This window comes from Odocoileus virginianus, chromosome 1 (genome assembly GCF_023699985.2).
Source record: "Odocoileus virginianus isolate 20LAN1187 ecotype Illinois chromosome 1, Ovbor_1.2, whole genome shotgun sequence".
In the NCBI taxonomy this organism is placed as follows: Eukaryota; Metazoa; Chordata; class Mammalia; order Artiodactyla; family Cervidae; genus Odocoileus; species Odocoileus virginianus.
This window is the reverse complement of record NC_069674.1, coordinates 52,823,806-52,841,793: the sequence shown is the minus strand read 5'-3', so window position 1 is coordinate 52,841,793 and position 17,988 is coordinate 52,823,806. Positions and strand designations below refer to the sequence as shown.

At 36.3% G+C, this 17,988-nt stretch overlaps 1 protein-coding gene across 2 annotated transcripts in view; it reads right to left on the bottom strand.

The window, feature by feature from the left end:
- BBS9 (Bardet-Biedl syndrome 9) overlaps positions 1-17,988 on the bottom strand; it is a 436,742-nt gene that overhangs the window by 152,604 nt on the left and 266,150 nt on the right. The window lies entirely within an intron of this gene.

Sequence of the window (17,988 nt, the reverse complement as noted above, 5' to 3'; positions counted from 1 at the left end):
TGTAATACTTTAGCTTGTGATAATAAAAAATTTTTCTGAAATTATTAACTTTCACCCCTTCTAATTCCACCACAAATTTACTAATTTGGCAAAATGTTTCCAAATTACTTCAAATACATGCCACTGATACTTTCTTAGAAATGCATTTCAATTTTTAAAAATTTGTATTTGTACTCTATATACAGTTTACACAATACAAACCACACTGTTCTTTTTCCAAGTTTTATATTACAGCCTGAATTATGCAGGCTGCTATCATCTTGATCTCTTTTTTGTTCATGAATTCAATTGTCAAACTGACTGAAAGTGAAATTTTCTTAGAGGCATATGCCAGGGATGGTTGAAAACAGTCCTATAATTAATGGGCAATGTTTATGGGCTAAGGTGAGATAACAATTAAAGGAATGCCTTTAACACATCTTAAACTTTCTGAGCTCTGCAAAAAATGAGTCCAATCCTCATAATGGATTCTTAGGAAACAAAACAAAAAGGTAATGAAATAAAACAAAAGTCATTAAAGTATGCATTAGTTTCAATTAAAAGGGAGAATAACCATGTGCATACTAACCTCCTTGGATAATAGAGATCTTAGATATATAAATGTAAAAAAATTGTGGATGTTCGAGCATCAGGCTTTACTAACAAGAATATTCAAGTTCTCAAAAAAATTGAAAGAAATATATATAATATTTTATGTAGTAATAATCTAAAATATCATTAAGTCAATAATTATTGTTTCCACATCTACTTCTGCTTTATTGGCTATGCCAAAGCCTTTGACTGTGTGGATCACAACTAACTGTGGAAAATTCTGAAAGGGATGGGAATACCAGACCACTTTATCTGCCTCCTTAGAAATCTGTACACAGGTCAAGAAGCAACATTTAGAACTGGTCATGGAACAACAGACTGGTTCCAAATTGGGAAAGGAGTATGTCAAGGCTGTGTATTGTCACCCTGCTTATTTAATTTATATGCAGAGTACATCATGCAAAATGCCAGACTGGATGAAGCACAAGCTGGAATCAAGATTGCCAGGAGAAATATCAATAACCTCAGATACTCAGATGACACCACACTTATGGCAGAAAGTGAAGGGGATCTAAAGAGCCTCTTGATGAAAGTGAAAGAGGACAATGAAAAAGTTGGCTTAAAACACAACATTTAGAAAACTAAGATCATGGCATCTGGTCCCATCACGCCATGGCAAGTAGATGGGGAAACAATGGAGACAGTGAGAGACTTTATTTTGGGGGGCACCAAAACCACTGCAGGTGGTGACTGCAACCATGAAATTAAAAGATGCTTACTCCTTGGAAGAAAAGCTATGACCAACCTAGACAGCTTATTAAAAAGCAGATACATTACTTTGCCAACAAAGGTCAGTCTAGTCAAAGCTATGTTTTTTCCAGTAGTCATGCGTGGATGTGAGAGTTGGAATATAAGGAAAGCTGAGCACCAAAGAATTGATGCTTTTCAACTGTGGTGTTGGAGAAGACTCTTGAGAGTCCCTCGGACTGCAAGGAGATCCAACCAGCCCATCCTAAAGGAAATCAGTCCTGAATAGGCATTGGAAGGACTGATGCTGAAGCTGAAACTCCAATACTTCGGCCACCTGATGTGAGGAGCTGACTCATTGGAAAAGACCCTGATGCTGGGAAAGATTGAAGGCGGGAGGAGAAGGGGATGACCAAGGATAAGACTGTTGAATGGCATCACTGACTCAATGGACAAGAGTCTGAGTAAGCTCTTGGTGTTGGTGATGGACAGGGAAGCCTGGCATGCTGCAGTCCATGGGGTCGCAAAAAGTTGGACATGACTTATCAACTGAACTGAACTGACTGACTGTTTTCAAAAGCTGCTACTAGGATTCTCATTTTATGAAAAGAAACATTAAAGCATTGTTACTCCATCATAAATTCATTGCAAATCAATCTGCTATCCTGCCTCAGTTTGTACCCTGCTCCATCTGAGCCCTTGTGCATATGAGTTTCCAGGATTTAAAAAGCCTTTCCCTTCTTTTTGGCCATCTACAGCTCATCCTTTCCTCAAAACCAACCTCAAGAATCCACAAAATAGGGGCATTCCTGGATTAACTTCACCCCAACACACCTTGATGATTCTTTAATTTTGTTTTTCATTAAAATTATATGTTTTATATACCTATACTATGATTATAGGTACAACATCTGGTTTTAATCTGTATCCACTTGATTATTGCTTTCATATCTTGTAATTTTTCCATTTAAACATTTTTCTGTTTTTATTATTCTGTTACAGCATAATTATATGCAAAAATACACAAACTTTAAGTGTTGAGTTCAGTGAGTTTTGACAAATGTTTACATCTGTATAACCAACACACTACTCAAGATGTAGAACATTTCCATCACCCTAGAACTAAAAAGTTCCCTCATCCCCTTTTCCAGTTAATCCCGTTCCCTCCATAAAGCCAATCGTTCTGACTTCTGTTCCTATGGATCACATCCATTTACTGAATTATAAGTTATGTCACTGTCATACTGGTATGTGGCATTTCATAGTTCTTTTGATGCTGTGAATATATTTTTACTCTTCAAATTTCATGTATGTCTCTGGCTCCCAAATTTTCATCCTTTAGAGTCAAGACTGCTTACTGATCTCCTGGACTATCACATTGCTTATTTGAAGAAAAGAAAAACTAACACAGAAGGTCACACTTCTTGATTAGGTAGCACAGGGAGCCTGGTCTTTGAGAACTATTCTAAACTACACAAAAATTAAGTCCTTAAATCTTAACCCCTATATTTCCATGGCAAGTAATACTGTCTCAATCAATCTTCAACAGTCTTTCAAAATAGGCAAGGGTCAGTGGAATTCTCAATTTATAGATAAGGATAAGATTAAAATAGTAATTGACTTGCTCAAAATCATCCTACAGATTAACTGGTGGCACCACCATTAGAACTTTTTTCTCATTCCACTAACTCAGGCAGTATATACACAAAGAAAGGGCCAACTTAAGTTCAAAATTCAATCACCTTGTTCATTCTCTGAAAATTCATATGTTGCTCACTTTTATCAATTGCCAGCACAGTACTGAGCACTAGTAAAGCCCAAAGATATTGCTGTACCCAAAGTTGTCTTCCTTCTTTCTCATGTAGGTAAACAAGACATCCAGATTTGGATGGTTTTACTTTCTTTTACTTTATTGAACTTCTCTTTGAAACATCTTGGCTTCACATAAAGTTTGGTTCACCTTATCTAAAGGTGCACTGATGGGTGTGGAATTTTGCCATATTCAAAAATTTCATGTTGATGTATGGCATAAACCAACACAATATTGTAAAACAATTATCCTTCAATTAAAAATAAACTAAAAAAAGACTCTCCAATGACTCTTTTATATCACTTAACATAATGCTTTGTAATTCAGAAGGCTTTTAGGTTCTTAAATACTTCTTTGGGAATGAAATACTTAAGTTCTGGCAGCTTCTCTTTATTGATCTCAAATCCTTGAGCATGGCATCCAAAGACTGGAGGACAGCTCCCCACAACTAAGAAGTGTGGCCCACAACCCTATATGTGGTACACAGTAGCCTCTCCACCAAAACCATCCTACATTTTAGTGATTTTTTTGTGTTAAAAGGGATGCCCCCAGCTGCAAACCATCTATGGATAATCTACCCTTTCTTTATGAAACAAAAGCCACTAAAAATAGGGATGAAAGTTAGTTTACGCTAAAGTATGAGCACACTGACATCATTATTAACATGACCCAAAAGACTGTTATGCATCATTAAGAAGAACACTGATGACATTAATATCTTCTATTTGTAAGGTAATATATAATTTTCAAATCAATTAAACTACAAAACTATGTAAGTTTAATTATTTCCATCCCTCAATGAATGAAACTGTGGCTTAGAGATACTAAGAGTCTTTTCCAAGATTTGGTTCAGTCAGTTCAGCTGCTCAGTCATGTCCTACTCTTTGCAACCTCATGGACTGCAGCACGCCAGGCTTCCCTGTCCATCACCAACTCTAAGAGCCTACTCAAACTCATGTCCATTGAGTCGGTGATGTCATCCAATCATCTGATCCTCTGTTGTCCCCTTCTCCTCCCGCCTTCAATCTTTCCCAGCATCGGGGTCTTTTCCAATGAGTCAGCTCCTCACATTGGGTGGCCCAAGTGTTGGAGTTTCAGCTTCAGCATCAGTCCTTCCAATGCCTATTCAGGACTGATTTCCTTTAGGATGGACTGGTTGGATCTACTTGCTGTCCAAGGGACTCTCAAGAGTCTTCTCCCATACCACAATTCAAAAGCATCAATTCTTTGGTGCTCAGCTTTCATTATAGTCCAACTCTCACATCCACACATGACTACTGGAAAAACAATAGCTTTGACTAGACGGACACTTGTTGGCAAAGTAATGTATCTGCTTTTTAATATGCTCTCTAGGTTGGTCATAGCCTTTCTTCCAAGGAGCAAGCATCTTTTAATTTCATGGTTGCAGTCACCATCTGCAGTGATTTTGGTGCCCCCCAAAATAAAGTCTCTCACTGTATCCATTGTTTCCCCATCTACTTGCCATGACATGATGGGACCAAATGCCATGATCTTAGTTTTCTGAATGTTGAGCTTTATGCCAATTTTTTCACTCTCCTCTTTCACTTTCATCAAGAGGCTCTTGAGTTCTTCACTTTCTATCATTTCCAAGATTACATGGCTAGAAAACTGCCATTTCTAAATTCTAATCCTTTTGCATCATATTACCAAAAATATTTTATGATTTCACATTAAATTTCCCTGTATACCACGTAGTATACTAGACACGCATCTCCTGCAAAACTCTGACTGCTAAGGTTGACCAAATCTGCTTTGCCCACCTTGCAGCCAGTTCCCTGTGCCCTATTTTAGATATCAGAGATGACTAGAGAGGAAGGTGCTCCCTTAAGAATCAATGAGAAACAGGGAAAATGGGTGTAGGTACTGCCTCACAGAGACAGAAATGTTTCAGCCTGGAATAATGAAGGCTGGGAAGGAAAATTAGAAATCAATGAAATTATGGTCAGCACAGGAAAAATAATAGTATTTTTCCCCAAAATAATATTGTAAAGGGCATTCTTTGAAACTCAGATAAGTTTATTTGATATAAGCAAAACAGTAAGAGCTCACATAGTCACTCAAAAACCAAAACACTCCACTCCAGAGCACTCCAAGACAATGTTCTTATAAGAAATGAATGTATTTTTAAAAAATGAAACAAAATCATGTATGGCAGAGCAATATAATGGTAGTAAGAAAAGGTGAAACTGATCTTTACAGCTAGCCCAGGGAAGACAGCTAGGACCATGCCTAGCATGTCTCTCAAACCTGAGCTGGCCCCAGGTTTTGTGAAAGTGAAAGTGTTAGTTGCTCAGTCATTCCAACTTTGAAGTCCCATGGGCTGTAGCCAGCCAGGTTCCTCTGACCATGGAATTCTCCAGGCAAGAATATTGCAGTGGGTAGCCATTCTCTTCTTCAAGGGATCTTTCCAACCCGGGGATCAAACCCAGGTCTCCTGCATTGCAGGCAGATTCTTTACTCTCTGAGCCACCAGGGATGACCCATGAAGTTTGCTCAACAATGTAGGGATTTTGGCTATTTGTAAATCAGCTCGAAGCTTGAAAGCTCTGTATTTATTCTTGGTAGCCTATCTACCATAGCACCAGCAAAGCACTCCAAACTCTATAAGCACCCACCTACGTTTACAAACTAAGGTCAAACGGGTCTTATTCACAAGCTTTAGTCATCAAAATTCAATGAACTGAATTACCCGGCTAAAGTAGAGAATAGCAGTGGATTAGAAAATTTACTTCCTTTGGGAATGAATATCCTGTAATAATATCTGACTCCTAGCTCATTCTCTAGGTTCACCTATAATAACCTTCCTGTTTTCTCATTCCATCCACACCTCTTAGACCCACAGAAATAACAAATTGCATATAGGTCTCTAAATACAAAAATGCTATTTCATAATGCCGTGCCTTTCCTATACTAGACCACTTTTCCAAAACCAGCTTGAAAACCGAAAGTGAAGTCGCTCAGTCGTGTCCGACTCTTTGCGACCCATGGACTGTAGCCTACGAGGCTCCTCCGTCCATGGGATATTCCAGGCAGGAATACTGGAGTGGGTCTCCATTTCCTTCTCCAGGAGATCTTCCTGACCAAGGGATTAAACCCAGGTCTCCCGCACTGTAGGCAGACGCTTTACCGTCTGAGCCATCACGGAAGTCCAGCTCAAAGGGTACCTGTTCCAAACAGCTCCTCCTTGATCTTTCCTCAGAAAACTAATTCTCCACTTTCCTTTCAGTATGAAATAGCTAAAATATACGCAGTGGTATAGGAAATAATATGGTAAACACTCAGCATTTAAAAGTCTTATATGACCCCATACTGCCATAGATTTTAAGAAATGAAACATTTTAGACACAAAGTCCTTCCAGGCCTTGTTCCCATCATATTACCCTCTCTCCTCCACTAGAAGTAACCAGTACCCTGAATATAATGTTTGTATACTTCCACTATATCAGTTCAGTCGCTCACTTGTGTCCGACTCTTTGCGACCCCATGGACCGCAGCACAACAGGCCTCCTTGTCCATCACCAACTCCCAGAGTTTACCCAAACTCATGTCTTCTACTATATATGTATACCTAAACAATAAATTCTGAATGTTTTTAAACTCTGACATCACACCACAGTCATTCCTCTGTTAATTTCTCTCACTATTGTACTTTTGAAATTGTTTTAAATGCTGACATATGTAGTTAATCCATTTTAAGTGCTCTCCAAATATTGTACCAATTTGCACTGCTACTACCAGTAGCATATGGTAAGTTCTCATGGTTCCTTGTACTTGCCAATACTTTATCCGAACAGACATTTTAATTTTTTTTTCAGTTTGAAATGTGTGAAATGGAATTTCACTGTGGTTTTAGTTTACATTTCTTTGATTACTACCAAGGCTAAGCATCCTTTTATATACTTTTTGGCTGTTTATATTTCCTCTTTGGGAATGTTCCTCACATACCCACTGCCCATTTTTCCAGAGGGTTTCTTTTTCTTATTTATATGTAGTCTTTTGGAGAAAGAAATGGCAACCCACTCCAGTATTCTTGCCTGGAGAATCCCACGGACAGAGGAGCCTGGCAGACTATGGTCCATGGGATCACAGAGTCTGACATGACTGAGCAATTCCATAGTCTTTGTTGGGAGAATGAACTAAAACATTTTGTCTCAATTTCATTTATAATTTCTTCTGTTGTACAAAAGTTTTCTATTTTAACATTGTCAAATTTATCCATCTTTTAAGGACTAGTTGTGCTTTTTATAGCTTCTTTAGGAAATTCTTCCTTGTCCTGAGGTTATAAAGATATGCTTCTCTATTCTCTTGTAAATGACATATCTTTCACATTTAGGTATTTAATTCACTTAGAATTTATTTTTGTTATTGGTATGAGGTGAGGACCCAACTGTATTTTATACATTATATATATATATATATAGGTAGCCAATCAGTTTAGTTCTATGGTTTTTTAAAGACCAAACCACACAAAACTTTTACTGTGGCCCTTATCACAAGGCATTACAAAGTACTTTTTGTAATTTTGGTTTTTTGCCAGTGGATTCGAATTGCTATAGAAGACAGCCCATGTCTTTTTCATTTCTGTATTTTAGAACTTAATATCATTCCTAACAGAAATGAAGAATATATTATTTGTTAAAGTGTAAAAGCTGTTTCCAAAGATACACTAAAAACAAATGAACACCATTATCTAAGAAGCTCTTACTTCCTGTGCTTAGTAATAATCCTCAATACAATTCAATGTTTCTAACCAAGGAATTAATGTGAAATTTAAAAGAATTTTCCTAAAGAAATTGGAAGTAAGTCTTACTGATATCACTCTATCTGAAATTCAGCAATTAAAACTGTAGTTTGACAAACATTCATGTATATCCATTAAAAATTCCCTGAAGCTAACCTGGCACTTGGCTTTGTTCAATGAATACTTTCAAACCACTGTTTGGAAGAAGAGTGGTATAGGAGCTGAGAGGTCAACTGCATGGCCTTTTACAGCAGGGCAAGCCTTGCTCTGACTTTAAAGAATGCATTGCCAAGGCAAGTTTCAGTTCACCCTAACTCAATTTATAACAGAGAGGACAGTGAATTGGGTGGTTTCTAATTATCCTTCTAGAAGAATTAAATATTTGAGATGGGCCTGAAGCTGACAAAGCTGTGATAAAGAGAGATGGATTGCAGAAGGCTGATCCAACTGGCACTTTAAAGCAATAGGCTGTTTCATTTATTTCTGATATTTTGTTGTTATTGGTCTTGTTGCTGTTTACAAATACTGTATGCTTTCACTATTATTTGGAATCTAAAAAATAAAACAAATGAACAAATGTAGCAAAACAGAAATAAATTCACAGATACAGAGAACAAACTAGTGGTTGCCAGAACTGAGGGGGATAAGGGAAGGAGCAAAATAGGTGAAGAGTTGAAGGGAATTAATAGGCACAACTATCAGTTTCATAAAGTAAATAAGTCACAGGGATGTACCCAGCACAGGGAATATAATCAATAATTTTATACAATTTTGAATGATATGTAAACTATAAAAATATTGAAGCACTATGTTGTATATCTAAAACTAATATTATGAACCAATTATACTTCAAATTTTTAAATAATAATTCCTGGCATTTTGAATCATCTATCAAAATTTCCTCATTCATGTACAAATATCACCATTGAAATTCATGTTTAATAAATCACATCACAGTTCTAAGTCAAGTAACACAAAAATAATCTTGGACCGCTAATGCTTTATAACTTGAGTGTTTTATGTAATATTTCATATTTAAGTCATTTCAAGATCATTTGACCTATAGGACAAAGGCCAGTATAGTGAAAACTATGGTTTTTTTCAGTAGTCATGTATGGATGTGAGAGTTGGACTATAAAGAAAGCCAAAGAATTAATGCTTTTGAACTGTGGTGTGGGAGAAGACTCTTGAGAGTCCCTTGGACTGCAAGGAGATCCAACAAGCCCATCTTAAAGGAAATCAGTCCTGAATATTCATTGGAAGGACTGATGCTGAAGCTGAAGCTCCAGTACCTTGGCCACCCAATGCGAAGAACTAACTCATTGGAAAAGACTCTGATGCTGGGAAAGATCGAAGGCAGGAGGAGAAGGGGACAACAGAGGATGAGATGGTTGGATGGTATCACCAACTTGATAGACATGAGTTTGAGCAAGCTCTGGGAGTTGGTGATGGACAGGGAAGCCTGGCATGCTGCAGTCCACGGGGTCACAGAGTCAGACACAATAATGGATGATTTCCATTATCCATGGAAAAATGGATATTTTCCATTATCATTTGGAAAATATTTATCTAGCACTTATTTACAGTGGAGACAATTTTAATGGGGGCACTTAGGGATATCACTGAAGAAAAAGGCCCACTCCCCTCAAACAGATCACAATATTGTTAACAAAACAGATGCGTTATTAAGTGATTGCAATATAATGTCACAAATGCCACAGTCAAGGTAGATCTAAAAAGCTATAATGGCCAATATAGTAGTCAACAGTGAATTGGAATGTTAAATGAATAGACCTTAAATAAGCCCTTTGGTTTAGGCTTAAAAAACAGTATTTTTACTCATTATTTCCAGTATTGGAAGTGTGAGATTATAAATTACATGATTACAAGTGTCAATTATACAAGCCTTAAGAAAATAACTTTCTGAGTAATGATCATCTGAACAATCAGTAATAATAACAAACAAAAAAATTTAACCAGTGAGCATCTTCCTTCAAATACACTATAACATACTTATTTCATAAATGCAAAAATATGATCTAAGTGCACATCCAGTCATAGCAGTGGCCACACATTTTTGTTACAGGGTTCCCACATCTCTAGGACTCAGGAAAGAGTTAAATAGCAAAAAGACAGTAGATGATGGCAAACCAATAATTCTTGGTTAAATCAAGCAGTCCCAAATTGTAGTTGCTCTAGCCTCTGTGTAGCAACTGCTTGGAACTTAGGGGGCTGACTCGTCTTGAAGCTCAATTTGCATGGTATTTTCCATAAAAAACTGCAAATGTGTTATTTCTCCATATCAAAGAACTGGAGAAGGCTACTGAATGTCATGGGAGAGCTAAACCACCTGTCAAATGAACGCAGGCCCCCACCTCTGGCCCCCCAAAATGCCCTGATAACTTGGCACAGAACCCTTGCTTCCACATGATAAGTGGCCAAAGCATACTAATAATTGAACACTTACATTTCTATATATCAGAACACAAGGGACCACTCAGCATCACAAGAGAACACACTAAATCCTCTTGGAACCAATTTAATGATTTTCATGGAAAATATATCTCCATGATGATATGCACTGCTATTTTGTGAATAACATATTCATAATTGTGATTCCCACAAACTGGACATATTAGTACCAAGAGAGTGGCAAACACAGAATGTTGTCAACCCACACACTAAGTATGGCATTTAATTCAATCATCTAGTGATGAATGTCTATTGAATAAAAAGGGAAAAAAGATTTTTGAAAGTACTATTCTTCTGAGTGTTACTTGCTAAATGCCTAATGGTTTAGTGTCTTTTTTTTTTTTAATTTTATTAGGGTATAGTTGAATCACAATGTTGTGTTAGTCTCAGGTCTACAGCAAAGTGAGTCTGTTAAACATATATACATATTCACTCTTTTTCAGATTCTTTTCCCATATAGGCCACTGCGGAGTATTGAATAGAATTTTCTGTGCTATACAGTAGGTCCTTGCCGGGAGCCAACACACGAGACCTTACCCATGACAAGGCCATGAGGGAGAAAACCTGACGGGCAAGGTGGATCAGGTTTTCAGGGGTTTCGATAAGTCCAGCTCACGAGATCCTACCCATGACAAGGTCACGAGGAGAAAGCCTGACAGGCAAGGCAGATCAGGTTTTCAGGGATTTCGAAAAGCTGCCCCCGGGCTCACCTTAAAGATGATATCTGTCTTTCTGATGCCTGCCTCAATGGACTACTCCCTAATTTCTGTGACACAGACAGAAGGCCTTCCCCGATCTCTTCCCAAATAAGAATCAATTTAGAACTTTAATCAATAAGTTTCCCAGGTGGTGGTATTTTATGAGATTATCCAGGGTGAAAGGTGTGTTTTAATTTAAACTCCTTTGCTGGTAGTTTGTTAGCCAAATGCATTTATGCCCTTGGTACTAATATGCATGATTGCTTATAATATCCTAATCATAAAATAGCATAAAGAACCTGATTATATAAAAGCCCTAATAGACATAGAGCCTTTTTAAGGGGTAAAGGAGTCCTATTAGAAAACATAAGAAAAATTATTCTATAGGTGGTTATTGGGTTGAGATTTGCTTGCTGTGTTTTTGCTTTTAATGTGCTAAGGTTGTGTTATAGAAACCATTGTTAATATAGTTAAAGATCTAGAGAAATAAGGACTTAGTCCTAGTGTGGTAACAATGATATGGTTGTTAATTGTCAGCCAGGAGTGCTAGGCAGAAGCTGCCTCACCAAAGTCGCAGAGTCAGTGTGGGATAAACTTCTTAGATAAATGCAACTGACAACTTTTGCAGAAAGATTAATTTTTGTATTAACAAGAATATAATTCTACTCTGTACTATTTCCCCATGAGACTGTTACCTTTCAGTTAAGGTCACCATAAAAACAGAAAATAGGTTTACATTCACCTGACCTGCATAAAATGTTAATAGCCCCAAGGCCAGAAGATCATGTGCTAAGAATTACTATAGAATTAGAAAGCAAAAAAAAAATCCTGCTTTTCCTAAAAAACAAAATGATGTAATGCTAATCCTGTGTAATCATGAGTAAGCATCTTGTACCTTGAAAACGTTCTGTGAAAGGGTATAAAACCGGTTGTCAAAAAGTAAAACACAGACCTGGCCCTATCAAGGCTGGTCTTATGTGTCTTCTCTCTCTCGCCGATGCCGTTCATCCTGAGGGTACCCCCTGGATCCTGCCGAGGCTGGACCCCGGTAGGTCCTTATTGGTTATCTGTTTTATATACAGTAGGTGTGTATGTGTTAATGCCAATCTTCCAATTTTACCCTTCCCCCTCCCTTACTTCCTGGTAACCATAAGTTTGTTTTCTACATATGTAATTTTATTTCTTTTTTGTAGGTAAGTTCATTTGTAGCCTTTTTTTGATTCCACATGTAAGTGGTACTGTATAATATTTGTCTTTCTCTGTCTGACTTACTTCATTCAGTATGATAATCTCTAAGTCTATCCATGGTTTAATACCTTTCAGCAGAGTTCTTAGTCTAGACTTAACCTTCCACATATGTTACATAAAAGGACATGAAAAGCAAAAACTTCTATTAAAGATCTCCTATAAATGGGGCATTTCACTCATTATTCCCTTAAATATTTGAGGTAATGTCATCCCTCATTAATAGATGAGAAAACTGGGACTTAGAAAGTATCTAGAACTTGACAAGCATCATACATTTAGCAAACCTTACAGAAAAAAATTTTAAGTTATTCCAAGTATCTTGATAATTCCAGTGCTTCCTTCCCTTCACCATCAATAAGAAGTCTACTAATACAGGACCTACAGAGAAATTACTCAAGTAGAAAGAGAAGTAAAAATGACCTTCCCAAAATGCAGTATTTGAATTATGCCCATGCATTGTGATTACTTTTTATCAAAAACAGTGTTCCCACAAGCTTGGGGAGAGGAATGCAAATCATTATTCATTTCATATAGTCTTTACAGAGAATGTGAAATTTCCTAATATTCTTCAAAATGTCCTATGCTAGAAGTCTGAAAGTAGTTAACAGAGTTACAACACTCTCATTAAAATATTTCCTTTGAACTTAGCGTTTTCTAGATATTTTATATGATCAAAGACACTTTTAATTTTAAATTCATACAGAATTATGTCATGACCATCACTGGACATTCTAAATTCCCATTACTTAAGACTGAATAAATTAATGAGCAGATGCATTACTTCAAATGTAACCTGTTTTGATAGATTACCTAGACTTTCTACCAATTTAGACATATTTATAAATAAAAGACTAGATCACTAAATGGTTCTAGGAACTAGGTAAAAGCATGGGTAAAACACAATAAAAATTCAGTTATTATTCATGAGACAATAGACAGTAGCTCTCACTTTTCCACAGCAGACAGCAGAACTGTTGTTACCTATCTGAATGCTCAGACCCATGCCTTAATTCTGTTCATACATTTAACTATAGAATCTAACAACTTAAGTCATCAAAAATTACATGCTAAGGAAAGACAGTCCACCAGGCAGTTTATAGCATTAGGAAGCTATTCGTTGAGTTGTTTTGATTATTTTAGTAATATACTGATATAATAATAATGTCCTAAGGTGTCTAATAAAGTGAATATGTTACTGAAAAGACAAAGCTATATACGATTACACCAAAAATGATTTTAACAATATAAATTAAAATAGGAAGATTATATTTTTTGATCGAAGATAATGGTTCAGTGTTTGGGGGAAGTTGTTTGGCAAATGTAACAAGAGCTCTTTAAATGTTTATATTCTTTGACCCAATAATTTCACATCTAGAAATCTATTCCAAAGAAATAATCAGAGATATGACCAAAGATTTATGGGCAATGATGTGCAGTACTACTGATAAAAATACAACTGTGGAAAACTATGAATGCTTGAAAATTAATAATGTTTGAAAATAATATGATTATAAATGCATCAAAAATCAAGTGTTCCTGAATACTTATTACATATAATACTAAAGGAAAAGTCAGTATTCAAAACTGTATATACAACATAAACCTAACTTTTATTTGTGGGTTTTTTGTTTTTGATTTTTTTATTTGTCTCCTTTTGGCTGTACCATGTAGCATGCGGGATCCTAGTTCTCTGACCAGGAATTGAACCCACGCCCCCTACAATGGAAGTGCAGAGTCTTAGCCACAGGACCACCAAAGAAGTCCAATATGAACTTAAAAAAATAAAAGAAAAGTAGAAGGCAAGGCATTGGATCAAGATGTGACTCAGTTCAGTTCAGTCGTGTCCAACTCTTTGCGACCCCATGAATCGCAGCACACCAAAATGTGACTAGGGTGATCAAATTATAGATGACTATTTTCCTCCTTAATATGTTTCCAAATCTTCCACATTTGGTACAATGATTACTTGTAAGCTAAAAAGCTATTTTAGAAGGCACATTTACTTCAGCCTCATCTTAGCTTCTTATATCATTCCAATTGGCACCAACAAAATAAAATGGTCTACTATACAAAAGAAGTCTCTTCTATGAATATGAAGCAAATGCAAAATGGGACAAGCTGATCCAGAGAGCTCTTGACATAATTGTATCTCTTTAGACTGAATACTAATGCTGATAGCACTAATGGAATGAAACCAGATGGCATGAATAATACATTACTTGTACCAATCAATGCTACAGTGTTACAAGATGATGGAAAATAAATACTCAGTAAAAACAGAAGAAATTTCAAATGCAAGTACAGTATAGCAATCCATCTAATATCTCTGCTGAATTAGGTTATGAGAGAATTGATGCGACTCTGCCAAAGGAATGCAAAATCGATAACAACTGTTGCTATCTCACTGCCAAATTGTGTTCTACCAATGATGTATCAGAAGAAAGACATTACACAGATGACTGTCACTGAAGGTAAATTATTGATCAACATACATGTGTTTTCATGTAATTATTACTACCCATCAATAAAAGCCTTGTCTTGATGCTAGGAAATGCAAAATTTTAATTGCCTACATCTGTAATTAGTGTAATATTATATGCTATGTGTTTTTTAAAAAAAAGAACAGGAATAAAACAGAAAAGTGTTAATTGTAGCACACACTGTCTATATTCCTAAGACAAGGATCTTCTAGCATGTAGCACTGCAGGAAATGAGTCCTAGTTTTCTGTCTCCCTGCTTAAGTGGCTAGGTGATTGATGAAACACACTTCAAGGAATCCATAAACCCTCTCTTATTCACATGCATGTCAGTTCCTCTTCAACTGAATTACAGAATGGGTCAGTGCCTTAAGAGAGAGTGGAGGAGAGAGGATACTAGCAGCTAAATGGCTCCTTAACTCTAAAATAGAGCATAATATTCCACAAATGGGAGAAAATCTCTTGGAAAAAAATGATTTTTAGGTTTATCATAAAAATTTGCTTAGATATTCACTCTCCTACAGACCTAATTTTTTAATTATATTATTTTTACTTCAAGTCATCCTCTATCTGAATAACAAACAAATTTTATTTTCCAAGAGTGCTTTTCTGCTAAAACAAGAAAGAAATAAAACAAAGCTAACTTAGTTTAATACTTTAGCGTAATGGCCAAAAACATGAGAACATCAGCTATTTTTTCATGGAAGCTTCTACGTTTATCATAAAAGAAGCTAAGATTAATAAAAACTCAGTCAAAATGGAATTACACAGCAAAATAAAGGATTTTTAGAATAAGAAAAAAATCCTGACGCAACTGTTGGACAAGCTGGAATGAATTTCTTGGGAATATTATAAAATATTTTTCTTTGGTTATCTTTACAAGAACAAATATAAGGAGCTTTCTGGTTGACATACTAATTAGCACACAGTACTTGTTTGCTCTTTTCTCCTATTTAAACATTAATTCTCCTGAGAGCACACAAAAATGCCCAGTTACACACCAGTGCAAAGTAAAAATATCTGTCAACAATCGACCAGCAGCAGCAGTAATTTCTACTAAGCATGTGACTCTGGCTCTGAACAGGAAAACCAGGTTAGGCAGAGTTGGACCTTCAAAAACTATTTCCACCAAAATTCAGATCTCTCTCTTGCCTATGCGGGTTTAGCTATGCAAAACTCTAAAGACCACCATGGTCTGACCAGCTTACAAATAACAACTAAATATTAGGAAAACTGTATGCTCTTAAATCTTGCTATTTGGCAAGTAAAATTACTCTCCGAGACAGCTACTGGACAACTGTATCAAAAAAAATTTTTTTTTAATTATAGAGTATTTGTAAAAACATAAAAATAATAATGGCAAGCACCCATTGGTCAACAGTCTACCATCCAGGTACTGTGCTATGAACTCTAGATAAAATCTAACTACTCTACTCTTTTTAGTAAACCTGAAAGTTAAGTATTAACAGTCTCATTTTACAGTAGCATAACATGAGTCTCAGGATTATTAAATAAGTGGCAGGGTCCTAATAAAGGTCCAGCTGCCTCCTAAGTCTTTGATATTTTCACCAAGCCATGTGGCATCATTACTACATTTAAACGTGTATGTTGGCAAAGCTGTACTCAATGATAAATTCATAGCCTTAAATACTTTCAGTATTCTAAACAAATTAAAATAAACAATGCAAGCTTTCAAGTAAGAAAAAGGAACAAAGAAGTTTGAAAAGGAACACAGTAGGCAGGAAAAGGGGGATTAAGAGATTAAAGCCCAATGAAATTAGAATAAATTTGATAAATAAATAATAGAAACTGTTTTGGTTGAATTTTTTAAAATCCCAAGGCAAAACTACTCAAAAAAAAGTGGAGAGGTGATGACAACACAAAATTAAGAAAGAAAAAAAGAGATATAAAGACAAATAAGGGTAGCATTTTAGGAAAAAAGAGGAGGAATACACACATACCAATGGATTCCAAGATTCCCTGGTGGCTCAGATGATAAAGAATCCACCCTTAATGCAGGAAACCCAGGTTCAGTCCCTGGATCAGGAAGATTCCCCTGAAGAAGGGAATGGCTACTCACTCCAGCATTCTTGCCTAGGAAATCGCATGGACAGATGGAGCCTGGCGGGCTACAGTCCATGGGGTCACATAGAGTCAGACACAACTGATGACTATAACCCTTTCACTTTCTCTTTCAATGGATTCCAAAATATACTTCTAATATTCCATAGAAAGTTAATAGATGCTCCACCAAAAATGAAAAGGCATTTGGCATCTAAATGTAGGAAATGCTGGGCTAAACAAAGTGAACAAGTTATTTCTAGTATTTCTCTTTGTCTTTGACATGCTAAAGTATATGGTTAATCTCCAAAAGATTTGATAGTGGGATCATTCCACAGAATATACTCTTTCAAAAAATACTCCAGTATAGATGCACAAAATGTAAATATTTACAAAGCTAATCTAACACTGATATAAAAAAAACCGAACGAGTAGTGCCATAGAGAAAAGCCAACTGAAAACCACTGTAATACCCTGTAGAGGGTAACTGAACAATTGTGTATAAGCCACCATAAGAAAACCACCACTATTATTGTAGATCTGTATGTTAAATACTATTCTCCCTTTGTTTTAACTCTCACTGAAAATGACATCAAGGAAAGCAAAGCTGAAGTATTTTATCCTTTGTCAGTTGACACTGGGAGGACAAGATAGTGTTGCAATTTTCCATGCTCAGCTGGGTTTCATTTAGATGAGGAATGTGGACCCTATAAAGCCAAGTCAATCACGTTCCTCAGTTTGTGGGGGTGGAGGGAAAAAGAGGAACATACGATTCTTCTGTTTTGTTTTAAAAATGTCATAAATATTCCTCCTACTAATTTCTGGAGACCCATAAAACCCTGAGGTGTGAGAAAAGGATGTGCAGTAATCCATTTTATCTATATTGGAACTGTCAATAAGGGTGGGTGTACTTTAGCAATAAAACTCTTTTAAAAGCACACTAAAATACTTAAAACTATTTGAATTCAACATATTGACTCAATGGGACTTAATACCATAGAATCACAACTGTCAAAAATCAGTAGTTCAAATATGACCATCTATCCTGGAACTTAGCTTGAGTGTTTTATTTGCACATGACTGAGTGACTGCACAGCTGCTTTTCCATGACAGTCTGGGCTTATTCCTATTGTCCTGGTGCAATTATTAATACTGCCCCTCTTCCCTCTCCAAAATGTCTAG